This window comes from Antechinus flavipes, chromosome 2 (genome assembly GCF_016432865.1).
Source record: "Antechinus flavipes isolate AdamAnt ecotype Samford, QLD, Australia chromosome 2, AdamAnt_v2, whole genome shotgun sequence".
In the NCBI taxonomy this organism is placed as follows: Eukaryota; Metazoa; Chordata; class Mammalia; order Dasyuromorphia; family Dasyuridae; genus Antechinus; species Antechinus flavipes.
In genome coordinates this window covers 142843699-142859134 of record NC_067399.1, presented here as the reverse complement: position 1 = coordinate 142859134, position 15436 = coordinate 142843699, and the positions used below count along the sequence as shown (strand labels likewise).

Below are 15436 nucleotides of genomic sequence, written 5' to 3'. Positions count from 1 at the left end.
TAATTATAACTTTTTATTGACAGAGCCCATGCCTGGGTAATTTTTTACAACATTATCCCTTGCACTCGCTTCTGTTCCGACTTTTCCCTTCTCTCCCTCCACCCCCTCCCCTAGATGGCAAGCAGTCTTATACATGTTAAATATGTTATAGTATATTCTGATATAATATATGTGTACAGAACTGAACAGTTTTCTTGTTGCACAGGAAGAATTGGATTCAGAAGGTAAAAATAACTTGGGAAGAAAACTAAAAATGCAAGCAGTTTACACTAATTTCCCAGTGTTCTTTCTTTGGATGTAGCTGCTTCTGTCCATCATTGATCAATTGGAACTGAGTTAGATCTTCTCTTTGTTGAAAAAATCCCCTTCCATCAGAATACATCCTCATACAGTATGGTTGTTGAGGTATATAATGATCTCTTGGTTCTGCTCATTTCACTTAGCCTCAGTTCATGTAAGTCTCGCCAGTCCTCTCTGTATTCATCCTGCTGGTCATTTCTTACAGAACAATAATATTCCATAACATTCATATACCACAATTTATTCAGCCATTCTCCAATTGATGGGCATCCATTCACTTTCCAGTTTCTAGCCACTACAAACAGGGCTGCCACAAACATTCTTACACATATGGGTCCCTTTCTCTTCTTTAGTATCTTTTTGGGATACAGACTCCACAGAGACACTGCTGGATCAAAGGGTATACATAATTTAATAACTTTTTGGGCATAGTTCCAGATTGCTCTCCAGAATGGCTGGATCCATTCACAATTCTACCAATAATGCATCAGTGTCCCAGTTTTCCCACATCCCCTCCAACATTCAGCATTATCTTTCCCTGTCATTCTAGCCAGTCTGACAGGTATGTAGGGCAATCTCAGAGTTGTCTTAATTTGCATTTCTCTGATCAATAGTGATTTGGAGCATTTTTTCATATGAGTGGAAATAGTTTCAATTTCATCATCTGAAAATTGTCTGTTCATATCTTTTGACCATTTATCAATTGGAGAATATCATTTACTTATAGTTCCTAAATTGAGTACTGCAGTTAATTCACAGGGAGTTTTTGGAATATTTTTAAATTACTGAGAAAATAAAACGGATGAACATTTGTTATTAAGTACTAAAGCTCAGTGAATCAAAATACCATTAGGTATCATATCTGTGAAGCTTTTAGCAGTTATGATTAAAATCAAAAATTTTTGGGAAAATTTAGAGGGAAAAGGAAATGATAGTGGCAATGTCAAATCTGATTACAAGGTTTGAGAAATTGTCTAATGGACACATACATCTTATCAGCAAAGAAAGTTTAAGTATTATTTTTCAATCAATGTATGCAGATTTTTTTTTCAAATGACTATTAAGTTGTTAGGACATTCTTATTAAGTTGTCTGATCCTATTAAATAAATGAAAATGTTAAGTTTTTGTTTGGCTTTTTGTTTTTGGTCTATGGAGCACTGTCAAAAAAAAAAAAATTATTGAAATAGGACCCCTGTGAACTGAGAAAGTTTGGGAATCTACTATTTGCTATGTTAAAGAAATGTCCCTTTATTCATATATTTACCAGTTGTTCTTTTTAACAGAAATTATTGTATTTGTCAAAAGCCTTTTTAATGTCTGTCTTTTTTATGATCTTTTTTATGTCTTGATCCGATTTCTTTTATTCTTGGTGTCAATTTTTCATGTCTCTTGATAAAAGCATTTTCTTTTTTTTTTTTTTTTGGTTCTTGTTAATACGTCAGTTATGTTTATAATTTTCCTAATATTCAACTAATCATGCACTTCTGGGAAGAATATAACCTAGTCTTGTTGTATAATCTTTGTGATATGTTGTCACCTCTTTAAAGATTTAGTATTGGTATTCACTAGTTCATTCAAGATATTGTTATATGGTTTTCTTTTTCTGTTTGGCCAAAAATTTAGATACCAAAAATATATTTGTAAAGAAATTTGGTAAGGGAGCAGCTAGGTGGTGCAATGATTAGTTGAATATTAGGAAAATTATAAAAAAATCACATCGACATAAAAAAGATCATAAAATAGACAGCTGTGAAGCCAGGAGGATCTGAGTTCAAATTCGATCTCAGACACTTAACACTTCCTAGCTGTCCTTTTTAATCTGATTTGGAACGCAGGGTTTTGCAAAGGTGAATGTTGAAAACTATCTTTGCATTAATTTGGAAAAATAAAATACTACTTTTTTCAAAATTTTACAGTAGCTTTATTTAAAATAAATTCAAATCAATTAAGTCCTCCTGCTCCCCAAATCTTTTCCCTTCCCTCCAGAGAATTATCCCCTGTAACAATTTAAAAAAAAAATACTAATAAAAATAAAACAAAATTTTGCTGGCTTTTTAGTATCTTTAGTTATGTATCAAGTTCATTAATCTGCTTTTTTTCTCCTGTGTTGATGACAGTATTTAACAATATAGACTTTTCTTTGAGGACTACTTTTGTCTACATTCCCAAAAATTTGGCCTATTGTCTCATTATCATTGTCTAACTACCTAACATTTCTATGACTTGTTTGACTCACCAGTTCTTCATGGTTAAATTTGTGTCCACTTAGTTTTTAATCCTTTATTGGATATAATTTTTATTGCGTTGTAGTCAGCATTGTGGTTTTTAATATTACTGATTTTCTGCTAGTAAACATTTGTTTATAAAGTTTTTATGTCCTAATAATACATAATCCTTCCTGTAATTATAGTAATTATGAAAGAATAAAGCAAATAAGGTATGCAGCAGAAATCCAAAGAACAATTTACAAGGAAGTAAAGAAAAAATGTATAGTCATGAATATAATTTCTTCTACTAATACACACACACACCACATACTTTCTTGATCTGGTAATGTGTTATATATTTTGAATCCTCTCTGATGTTCTGCTGGGCACATGACGTTGTTCTCTTGTTTTGTTTTATTTTGTTTTATATTCTTTTTTCCTTTTTTCTTACTGTTTTTTCAAATATTTTTGAACAAGGAAAAAAAAAATTCCTCATTTGCTTTTGTTAAGATTTGCCTAGTTCTGAAAGGAGTGCATTAAAAGTCTTCAACTACTTTTGGGTAATGGTATCATCCTATGACTCATTTAAGTTTTTCTTTTGAGTATTTAAATGTTATAATATATTAATATTTAAATTGACTATTATCTTTTGGTAACTTTTAGCAAACTGTAGTTTCTCTTTTTACCTCTTTTAAGTCTATTTTTGATATTGTTTTGTCTGAGATTAGAACTACTATCCCTGTTTTTTTATTTCAGGTAAAGTACAGTAGATGTTGCCCCAATTCCTTGTTTTAGCTCTATGTGAGTCTTTATGACTTAGGCGTGTTTCTTTTAAACAATAGTGTTCGATTCTATTTTCTAATTCATTCTGCAATTCTTTTTTGCTTAATTATTTTGCCACATTCACAGTTAGGATAATTACTTTGAGTTTGACACTGTTGATTTAGAGGGATAGAAAGGGGGATTTTGAGTTTTTATTCCCCTTTTATGAATTCCAAATATCTGGAAGTAGGAAGATAATCACAATATCAAGCTGCTGGGTTTTCAACCCTCTATTACATATATATAATCTGGAGATGTAAACTAAGTTAAGAATGCTGAAACTCTCATATACTTTGCATTTGTAGCTCACAAAAAGGCATTAATAGTTTTGATTATTTGGGTGTGTGTCATTGCTCTTATTAGCTACTAATCTTCTTTAGAAATAAAGTCTGTATCATACTGCCTTTTTACAGATAAGATATTGGCCCCCATCATGGCTTTCCAGGGCTACTAGTAGTAGAAAAGAAAAATGGATTTATCTAATTTATTGAATTCTCTTAGTTGTAGCTGATATTTGTGGGGAATAAGCTTTCTGGATAATATAGTTTATATTCCAGTTTATCCCTGGAATTCTGAATATAGAACTAAATATTCAGAAAAACACATCACTCTTCTCATGACAATGACTCTCACTGTGCCCATCATTTTTCTGAATGTTGGGCAGAGTTGAGTACAAATATCTGAAGATAGTGCCTTGATTTCTTTTAATGAATAGATGCTACACGATCATCTTTATTAGTATAGTGGCAAGAGTAGTCCATGTAATTGTAGAATAACTATTGTAGAATAAAGACTTCCTGGTGACATCTCCAGCAGCTTCTCCAATAGCCACAAAGCAAGTTAGATGGACATCATACTTTATTTTTCATTCATTGCTTAATTTACTTTTTTATTGTATTTTATTAAAAAAAAAAAAAAAGAAAAGAAATGTAAACTTACAATATCAGCAAAAGAAAAAAATGGGGTTAGTCCCTAGGGCCAAATCCATGAAATAGCCAACTTGGATTCAAGAATAAGTCTCAATTGTATGTAGAAGTAAGTTTTAGGCAGTTAGATGGTACAGAAGATAAGATGCCAGCCCTGAAGTCAGGAAGACCCGAGTTCAAATATGACTTTAGACACTTAATACTTCTTAGCTTTGTGACCCTAGGCAAGTCACTTAACCTCAGTTGCCTCAGTTTAAAAAAAAAAAGAAAAAATAACTTTGCTAGCTTCAGTTTTCTCTTTATTCTGAACAAATATGTTTTTCCCTTTAAGGAATAGAAAAGAAATCAGGATAGGAACTCTTTTCACTGGATATATCAACAGGAGAAACTAGGAACATTAAGTGAGCAGACACTAAGTTGAGTAACCCAGAAAAAGTATTGAATCACTAATAGATAAATCTCACAAAACCTTGTATTACAGAGCATTTTAACCTAGAACTTGGACTGAATACATACAGGACTACACGGGACAAAGATATAAAAAGTAAACAATAAAATAGGAAGTCTGAACCTCTGTTTGAGTTATATTTAGGGAGACACAAGGAGGAGATTATTTTAAATGTCATGAGAATGGGAGGAGAGAGAGGAGTGCCTTTCTGAAAGTGAATTTCTATATGTTGAGGGAAATTATGTCTTGAATCATGTTGCTGTGTTATTCAGTTATGTGCAACTCTTTGTGACCTCCTTTGGAGTTTTCTTGGCAAAAAATACCGGAGAAGTTTGCTATTTCCAGCTCATTTTGCAGAGGAGTAAACTGAGGCAAACAGGCTGGATTTGAACTTAATAAGATGAATTCTATTCAGTGCATCACCAGCTGCCCCTCTGGGATATATAACATTCGCTTCTCTCCAGGAGGTATTCTGAAGAGACAGTGTGCTGCTTCTTGTTTTTCCATCCTTGTTTTTGAACAAGACTAATGATTCCACATGGTGTTGTTTTGACTTGTACATCCGAGCCCTATGGCAGGATAATATACAGAAGAATATACCAAAGACTAGGAAATTAGATCATCTTGAGGGGGAAGGGAGGCAAATGGGGAGGGGTCTGGGGATGCACAAGGAAGGTGTGCACTGTAGACATGATGGGGGAGTGATGGAGATGGACAAGTTGCAAGAAGGTCAGTTTCAGGAGACTATAGAGTGTAAGTCATAATGAGTAACAAGACTAGAAGGATGCTGGATTGTGCTGTTTTAAAGGCCAAATAGAGGAGTTCATTTTTTATAAAAATAAAGACATTAGAATTTCTTTGGAGGAACAGGGGCTAGTTTACACAATCAATCCTGTACTTTAGGAAAATCACTTTGGGGACTTTTAAGAAGGTGAATTGGAGGATACCAAGTAGAAAGGTATTACAATAGTGAGAGGCAGTGATGGATGTCTGAGTTGGGAGGAGAGGACAGATAAATGGCACGATAGAGCACAGAACCAGAACAGAATGCCCTGAGTTCCAATCCAGCCTCATAATTTGCTACCTGTGTGATCTTGGGCAAGGCACTCAGATTCCTCAACTGTAAATTGGGAATGATATAACTACCTCCCAAGATTGTTGTAAGAATCAAATAAGATAATATTTGAAAAACAAAACACTTTTTAGTAACTTACTAATATGACATTTTCTGGACAAAAAACATCATCTTGGCTAACCGCAAGGAACCTCACAGAACACAGACTGGTCTTTACATGGCAGTATTTTGATGGGCTTCTACTCAAAGCCCCCTATTAGGGTAGGACCTACCAGAATTTATCCATTGTTGACACAATCTTTAAAAACTCTTGTTTAGCTCAGTAACACTGGATGTCAGTTAAAAAATAGATAGTTATAACAGTGAAGTTTGGGGAGAGTCATGACTAGGAGGCCAACCTGAAGATTTAAGAGTGAGGAAGACCTGAATTTGGATCCTTTTTCAGCTAACAGCTGTGTGATCCTGGTCAAGTCATTTAAATGCTCTCTAAGCCTTAGCTATCTTATTCATTAAATGGAGATGATAATAACACCTCCCTTATGGGATTTTTGAGAATATCAAATAAAGTAATACATATAAAGACTTTTGCAAATCTTAAAATTCAGGGATGTTCTGGTAAATGTTTCTAAATTCTTGAGGCAGGGATGTACCCAGGCACAACTTTAAAATTAAAGACATTTTCTCCATCAATTTAGAAATGAGAGACATTTTCTCCATTTTCTTAAGTCTAGACAATCAACAGAACAATATATAAAGTGTTGATTTGTAATATTTGCTTCTGAGGTATAAATATTCATATTGAAAATTTAATAAGTCACTCTTCCCAAGCCAACATAGAACTGATATGAACTGGTTCCAGCATATCTGTTTAAAGTGTGTCATAAAGGTGAACCATTATTTCTATATTTATGAGAATCGATACCTGTGAAAATGTCACACAATCCTAAGCAATGACTCATATAGTCTGCTTTGCTCCTGGCGAACTTTGATCTCAGAATCTGTCCCATTAAGGTCTTCTGGGCTATGGAATAGAAACAAAGATTGAAACGAAGATTCAGTTATAACTGAAGATGAAGCATGGTAAAGTGGAGCGAGAACTGGCTCTGTAATCGGGAGGCTCTCGCTTCAAGTGTCCCCTACTGATACCGTGTGACCTTAGATCAATTCACCACTTTGGGATCTCGATTTTCTCATCTGTAAAATGAGGCGGGGAAGGGTCATCTAAGACCTCTATGGAGGTCCCTTCCAGCTATAGAATCTATGATTTTAAGTTTCTAAGTGCTAGTTTGAATTAAATAATTACATGAATTATACATCCAGTAGTAGTTATAAGAAGGGAAGGTATTGGCTGGAATAGCTAGGACATAATCCTTAGAAGAAATGTCTTGAGCCTAGGTGAAAGGAAGAGTAGGCTTTAGATTAGCCAGGGATGGTAGAATGTTCAGAGAGCTCCAGACCTGGATGTTGTTGTTGATTTTGATTCTGCATTCTCCTCCTCTTCCTTTATCCTCCTTCTCCTCCTCCACGTCCTCCTCCTCCTCTTTTTTCTCTTTCTCATATTTCCTCCTCCTCCTCCTTTCTCTTCTTCTTCCTTTCTCTTCCTCCTCTTCCTTTCTCCTCCTTCTCCTCTTCTTTCTCCTCCTCCTCCTTTCTCTTCCTCCTCTTTCTTCTTCCTCCTCTTTCTTCTTCCTTCTCCTTTCTTCTCCTCCTCTTCCTTTCTCCTCCTCCTCTTCTTCCTCCTCCTTTCTCCTCCTCCTTTTCCTTTCTCCTCCTCCTCCATTCTCCTCCTTCTCCATTCTCCTCCTCCTCTTTTCTCCTTCATTCTCTCCCTCCTCTTCCTTCCTCCTCTTCCTCTTCCTTCCTCCTTCTTCTTTCTCCTCCATTCTCCTCCTCTTCTTCCTTTCTCCTCCTCCTCCTCTTCCTCCTCCTGCTCTTTCTCCTCTTTCTCTTATTTCCTCCTCCTCCTTTCTCCTCCATTCTCCTCCTCTTTTTTTCTCCTCTAAATTGGTCATATTTACCTTTACAATCTTGTCCTTTGAAATGTGGTATGACAAGGTTTTACAAGAATGAATGTTGAAAACTACTTTTGCATGCATTTTGAAAATAAAAAAAAAACTATTAATAAAAACTTTATGAATGTAATTGGGAAATAAATTAAATTTATAAAATACAATATAAAATTAAAGAAATGTGGTATGAATAATTCAATGATTTTAAAGGATTAAAAGACTTTTTTAGGGGGGACTATGACCCAGAGATACCATTACTAAGTATATATTCTAAGGTTATTCACTAGGAAAAAAAGTGTTGCTATAAATATTTTGGTGTATATGTGACCTTCCTCCTCCTCTTTCTTCTTCTTTTCTTCTTCATACCTGCCTTCTTTTTAAAAAGTGTTTTGGGTCTTTGGTTTTAAATGAGCCTTAAGAATCAGGATGGATTTGTTACCTCTTCCTGCTCTAGCATCTACTACTTGCTAACCATCTAAATCACTAACCACATTAACAAAAGTCTGGAACAATAAACTGGGAAAACATTTTTACAGTCAAAGGTTCTGATAAAGGCCTCATTTCCAAAATATATAGAGAATTGACTCTAATTTATAAGAAATCAAGCCATTCTCCAATTGATAAATGGTCAAAGGATATGAATAGACAATTCTCAGACAAAGAAATTAAAATTATTTATAGCCATATGAAAATATGCTCCAAATCATTATTAATCAGAGAAATGCAAATTAAGACAACTCTGAGATACCACTACACACCTGTCAGATTGGCTAGAATGACAGGGAAAGATAATGCGGAATGTTGGAGGGGATGTGGGAAAACAGGGACACTGATACATTGTTGGTGGAATTGTGAATACATCCAGCCATTCTGGAGAGCAATCTGGAACTATGCTCAAAAAGTTATCAAACTGTGCATACCCTTTGATCCAGCAGTGTTTCTACTGGGCTTATACCCCAAAGAGATACTAAAGAAGGGAAAGGGACCTGTATGTGCCAAAATGTTTGTGGCAGCCCTGTTTGTAGTGGCTAGAAGCTGGAAAATGAATGGATGCCCATCAATTGGAGAATGGTTGAGTAAATTGTGGTATATGAACATTATGGAATATTATTGTTCTGTAAGAAATGACCAGCAGGATGAATACAGAGAGGCTTGGAGAGACTTACATGAACTGATGCTAAGTGAAATGAGCAGAACCAGGAGATCATTATATACCTCAACAACGATACTGTATGAGGATGTATTCTGATGGAAGTGGATCTCTTCGATAAAAAGAGCTAATTCAGTTTCAATAGATCAAGGATGGACAGAAACAGCTACACCCAAAGAAAGAACACTGGGAAATGAATATAAATTACTTGCATTTTTGTTTTTCTTCCCGGGTTATTTATACCTTCTGAATCCAATTCTCCCTGTGCAACAAGAAAACTGTCAGTTCTGCACACATATATTGTATCTAGGATATACTGTAACCTGTTTAACATGTAAAGGACTGTTTGCCATCTTGGGGACGGGGTGGAGGGAGGGAAGGGAAAAGTCGGAACAGAAGTGAGTGCAAGGGATAATGCTGTAAAAAATTACCCTGGCATGGATTCTGTCAATAAAAAGTTATTTAAAAATAAATTTAAATAAATAAATAAATATTAAAAAAAAAAAGTCTGGAAACAAAGGTAGTCCAATAAGATGCTTAAGAGTAAGTTATCATTCATTCACTTCCATTTTTATGTTAATATGAAGAAAACCAAGGATGAAAGTTACCCATGTTACCACTCATGAAAGGACTTATGTCAGTTCCATTCCTGGATTCCCTCTGTTGATCTTCTTATTATTAAGACTTTTAGCTCTCTCTAGTTTGGTTCTTAAAAACCTCATTCTTGGCTGGTACCTGCAAAGTTTTTGGTTTTAGTAATAGATAGAGCTCCAAGTTAGCAAAAATGGAAGGAGATAAAAAACAAAGATGTCTGACCATGGGAGAAAGTCATGATTGATTATAAAGTAATAAGACCAGTTGTCTGATGTGACTTGTAAGCTCACTCTAAAGACAATTTTGAAAGAGGAATAAGAATGGAAAAAAAAAAAACCCTTTTAAAAATGGTATTTTATTTTTCCCAATTATATGTGAAGATAGTTTTTAAAATTTATTTTTTTTAAAATTGTAGTTCCAAATTCACTCCTCCCTCTTCCTGATGTGTTAAGCAATTTCATATAGTTTATATATGTGTGAGTTTGCAAAACGTATTTCCATATTAGTCATGTTGTGAAAGAGGACAAAGACCAAAAAAGAAAAAAAATTGGAAAAAAATATGTTTTGATCTGTATTTAGACTCCCATCAGTTCTGTCTTTGGATATGGATAGAATTTTTTGTCACGAGTCCCTAAAAGCATCTTTTTTTTTTTTTTTTTAAGATGTTCCAAATGGTAAAATCATATGGAAGGGACAAAATGACTAACCAATTTTGGACATGTGGAAATATATCTCTTTAAAAATAAATTTGTCATATTTACCTTTACAGTCTTATTCTTTGAAATGTGGTATGACAAGGTTTTACAAGGGTGAATGTTGAAAACTACTTTTGCATGCATTTTGAAAATAAACTACTAATTAAAAAATGTGTAAATGTAATTGGGAAATAAATTTTAAATAAATGCAAATACAAGATAAAAAAGAAATGTGATATGAATAATTAAATGATTTTAAAGGGTTAAACAAAGTACATTCCTATTGGTGGGGAATAGCTAAATGAATTGTGTGGTCCATAAATGTGATGAAATATCACTTTGCTCTAAAAAGCTAATCTAAAGAATATAGAGAAGCATGTGAAGACATATTTGAACTGAGTGAAGTAAGCAGTTCCAGAGTTCAGAAGAGAGGTCAAGACTACAAATAAGAATTTAATAAATCACTACAAATAAGTGCCAGTGGAGGTTTTGGGAGTGATTGCCAAGGAAGGGAGTATTAAGTGGGAAGAGAAGAGAGCTAAGGCCAGATTCTTGAGACTATCTTCACACAAATGATTCAAGGGAAAGTGATTTAAAGGATTTAAAGGTAGGAGGAAAACTAAGAGAATATTGTATTTCTAGAGTTGAAGAAAAAGAGAATGAATAAAAATTGTGATATTAAAAGGCTCACAGATGTTGAAAAAGCTGAGAACTAAGAATAGATTATCACATTTGCCAATAGAAAGTATACAGATATAAATGAAGGCATTCGTGACCTGTAACAGAGTAGTTTTAGTGGACTGGAAGCAGAAAGGAGTTCAGAATGATGAGTTGAGGAGAGAATCAGTAAAGGAGAAATTAAGTAAGTCATTGAGTGTAGACAATTCTTAGAAATGTTAACAGTGAAAGGGAAGAGATAAATAGGTGGAAAAGGTAGCTCAGGCGGGCTTTTAAGAAAAACTTAAGCATGTAAGTAGGTAAGTAGGAAGAAACTGTGAAGAGAGAGATTAAAGATGCATGAGCATGAGAAAAAAAGGGATGTCTGATGGAACAAAGTTCTGGAGGAGATGGATAGGGAGTGTGATTAAGGGTACAGGTATAGGAATTAAATCTTAATGAGAAAGTTTACATGACCAAAGTGAAGAAGGAGAAGATGAGCAATGATGACACAGAGAAGATTTGGAAAATGGAACTGAGGGAGCTCTTGTCAAATGGCCTTAAATTTTTAAAATAAAATTTTATTGATCTTCTATTTTTACATCTAAATTTCCCTCTGTATTCCTCCCTCTCCTCTCCTTCTTAGAGAGTCATCTCATATAATCAATTTTTTGGTGGGGAGGGGCTGAAGCAATTAGGGTTAAGTGACTTGCCCAGGGTCACACAGCTAGGGAATGTTATGTGTCTGAGGCCAGATTTGAACTCTGGTCCTCCTGACTTCAAGGTTGGTGCTCTATCCACTACACCACTTAGCTGCCCCCCCAAAAAAATTTTTTTAAGAAAAAAAGGAAAAAATTTGTAAAGTCAATCAATACATCAAAGCAGTCTAAATGTAAATACTTAATATATATTCATATGAGATAATGATATTAATTGTGCTTTGCACTGATGCTACAAAGACAGAAATGAAAGAGTCCTACATTACGATTGCTTGAATCTCAGATTCCCTAAAAGAAATTTTATTTTTTATTTGGAGTATCTTTGGGTCAAAATTTATGAATAATTCAGTGACTTTTTTCATGTAATTCCAAATTACCTTCCAGAATGATTAGTCCAATTCACAGTTCCATTAATAGTATATATGTATGCCCCTTTTACAGTCTCTTCAACACTAACTTTTTGCTTTTTCTCATTTTTGCCAATTTATTAAGTTACCCTTTGAAGACAAATTTAGGTGGAGAAATAGGAGAAGTAGAGGAAAGACCTTGAGACCTATGGGGAAATCATTGCCCAGGGAGGGAAAAGATAAGACTTTGCTGGACATAAGTGGCAATTTTTTTTTTGAGGTAATTGGGATTAAGTGACTTGCCCAGGGTCACACAGCTAGGAAGTGTCTGAGGCTGGATTTGAACTCAGGTCCTCCTGACTTCAGGGCTGGTGCTCTATTCACTGCACATAAGTGGCAATTATTCACATGGTAAATTTTTGTGTTCCTTGTTTCCCATTCGATTCTGAGATCCCCAGGTCAGACATGATGGGAAGCCTGGTCTATATTCTTGCAATACCTTGATATTACCTGCTAGGAGGAGGCAGAGTGGCAGGTAGAGTGGCTGGAGAAGGTTCCTCCGCGCTTGATTATCTCCCTCAGCATCCAAAATGCAGAGAGACATACTGGCAGATTTGGTAACAATCAGACCCCAGAAAAGGAGTGAGCTTGCAGCTGTGAGGGATAGCAGCCCCAGGGTCTGCTGACAGAGCTGAGGAGCTGTGGGTCCTCAGGCTGGAAGCACATCTTGTTCTTCCTTCAACTCATTCAACTCGTCTGTTATTTCTACTTAAGGAGTAGCAGTGGTTTTTGCACCTTTTAAATGTCAGTGCCCTTTGGCAAAGCTTCTATCACCCTCTCTTAGTTACATCTCTGTCAGTTAACCTGTAGATTACTAATGTTGCAGAGTAACCTAGTATTCATCAAAGGATTACTTGAGTGTTCTAATAATGGTATTCATGAGAGAATTTTCTAATAATTATCTGAAATGAGGGCCTGCTTTTGTAGACAGGGATTAAAGCTCTTGTAAAGTAAAATGGCTTCCCATAAGGATTCTTTGCTTGGGGTGGGGTCCTTATTTGAACCAAATAAGAGGAGTCAAGCACGGAAAAGAAGTTATTTCAGGGATCAGCAGCATCAGGGTATAGGAGCACAGAGTAACTGTCTTGTGTAGTCTCTCCTAAGCCAAGACTATAGAAACTTATATTAACCAGACCACTCTGAATTTGCCTCTTTTTGGCAGCTTAAAAGTCCTAGTTTTATCTCTAAAGTTTAAAAACTGTGGCAAATTGATGTCTTGGATGTTTTCTGGAAGAAGGGAGAGGCGTCTGTACAAGAATAGAGTTCTGCAATCATCTGGATGGCTATATAAATGGATTGCCTATCAGTTGAGTTTTCTCTGATTATTTTCTTGATTTATGTTTTCTTTGTTTGGTTGGGTCTCCATTATTATTGGAGTGGTGTTCTAGATATATCAATTTATCTTGCAAACCTACTCTTCATTTTTTTATTACTAATATTAACTTGGGGGGTGTTAATTTTTTATTAATATCACCTTCATTTCCAATTATATTCTTTCCTTCTAACCCTCCCCAGTTAGCTAGTCCTTATTTTAAAAAGGAAAAAAAAAGTTCAGCAGATCATCTAGCAACTATGACTAAATATATATACAACATTCTACATCCATAAAGAAAATACTTTTTTTCCCCAACTCTTGTTCAGGACTTGTTTTTGACTTATTTTTAAAATAAAATGTTATGTTTTATTTTATTTTTCTTTACTTTGTTCAATGTTTCTCAATTATATTTTAATCTGATTTGGGCCTCAATCAAGAGTGTTGTGGGCTGCAGGTTTTATGTTTCATCAGTCAATAAATCATAAACATTAATTATGTGCCAGGCACTGTGCTCTAACTACTGGGATTAGAAAAAAAAAAAAAAGTTAAAAGACAGTCCCTGTCCTTAAGAAGTTCCCCTCTAATGGAGGAGACATTAAACAGATATATACAAAGCAAAATATGTACCTCTGGTGTCATGGATACCAGATGTGGAATCAGAAAATCCAAAATTCAAATCCCACTTTGGACATGAGCTCTGTGATTCTAGAAAGTCACTTCATTTCTCTGTATCACCATCTGTTTTGATAGAAGAAATTTCCTACACTTAAGAAATGATTTCAGTTTCTTTTCTATATGCACACTGTACATACATATACACATATGTAATTTAGAACTGCTATAGTTTGCTGAATTCTGCCTTCCTTTTGCTAGAGGCTTTTCTTTCCTAGTTCCCACCCTTTAGTGCCTTCCCTAACAGATTACTTTCCGTTTTTACCTTTTATATACAATTTCTTCCACATCAGCCAGCAAACATTTGTGAGATGCCTCCTATGTGTCAGGCCCTATGCTTGCTCTTCCCCTTTTACAATGTGAGCTCCTTTAGGACAGGGATTGTATTTTTGCTCCTTTTCCTCCCTATATGTGGCACACAACAAATGCTTAATGTTTGTTGACTGACAAAATTAACTATGAATAATTGTTATATGGCACTTAAAAATTTGCAAAGTGCTTTACAATATTATTTAATTTTCTCTTCACAACAACTCTGGGAAGTTGGTGCACTTATCATCCCCATTTTACAGTTGAAGCAAATAGAGATTAAATGACTTGCCCAGAGTCACATTACTTTTAATATCTGAGATCACATTTGAAATCAGGTCTTCCAGGCTCCATACCCAGAACATAATACAATATGCAGCAGGCTTTCATATATTTAGCTTTTTAAGGTTTGTGAAGCGCTTGAAAATTTTTTTTGGGAGGGCAAACAAAGGAAAGATGATTCAGTGCTTACAGGCTTCCTTCCTGGTTTTTTTTTTTTTTTTTTTTTTTTTTTTGCTACTGGGATTAAGTGATTTGTCCAAAATCACACAATCACACAGCTAGTTAAATGCTACATGCCTAAGATCAGATTGAACTAATATCCTCCTGACTCCAGAGTTGGTGCTCTATCTTTCGCACCATCTAACTTCCCCCCATTGCTGACTTTTAATGGAAAAGAAGATGGGTAGGTATATAAGGGACTGATTGGGAGGGGAGTGGATACTGACAATATCACTCTTATTTCTGTGAAAATTTCTTTTTTTTAATTAATAGCTTTATTTTCAAAATATATGCATATATAGTTTTCAACATTTACCCTTGCAAAACCTTGTGTTTCATATTTTTCTCCCTCCCTTCCTACCTAGACAAGTAATCCAATATAGGTTAAATGTGCAATTCTTCTATACATATTTCCACATTTATTTTGCTGCCCAAGAAAAATCAGATCAAAAAGGAAAAAAAAAATAAAGAAAAATAAAACAAGCTAACAACAACAAAGGCGAAAATACTATGTTGGGGTCCACGTTCAGTCCCCATAGTTCTCTATCTGGATGCAGATGGCTCTATCACAAGTCTCTTCGAATTGGCTTGAATCACTTCATTGTTGAAAAGAACCATGTCCATCAGAA

The 15436-nt window shown here is 34.9% G+C and overlaps 1 protein-coding gene across 1 annotated transcript in view; it reads left to right on the top strand.

Moving 5' to 3' along the window:
* The window catches only part of TNFRSF10B (TNF receptor superfamily member 10b), a 43979-nt gene that overhangs the window by 19412 nt on the left and 9131 nt on the right, over positions 1-15436 (top strand). The window lies entirely within an intron of this gene.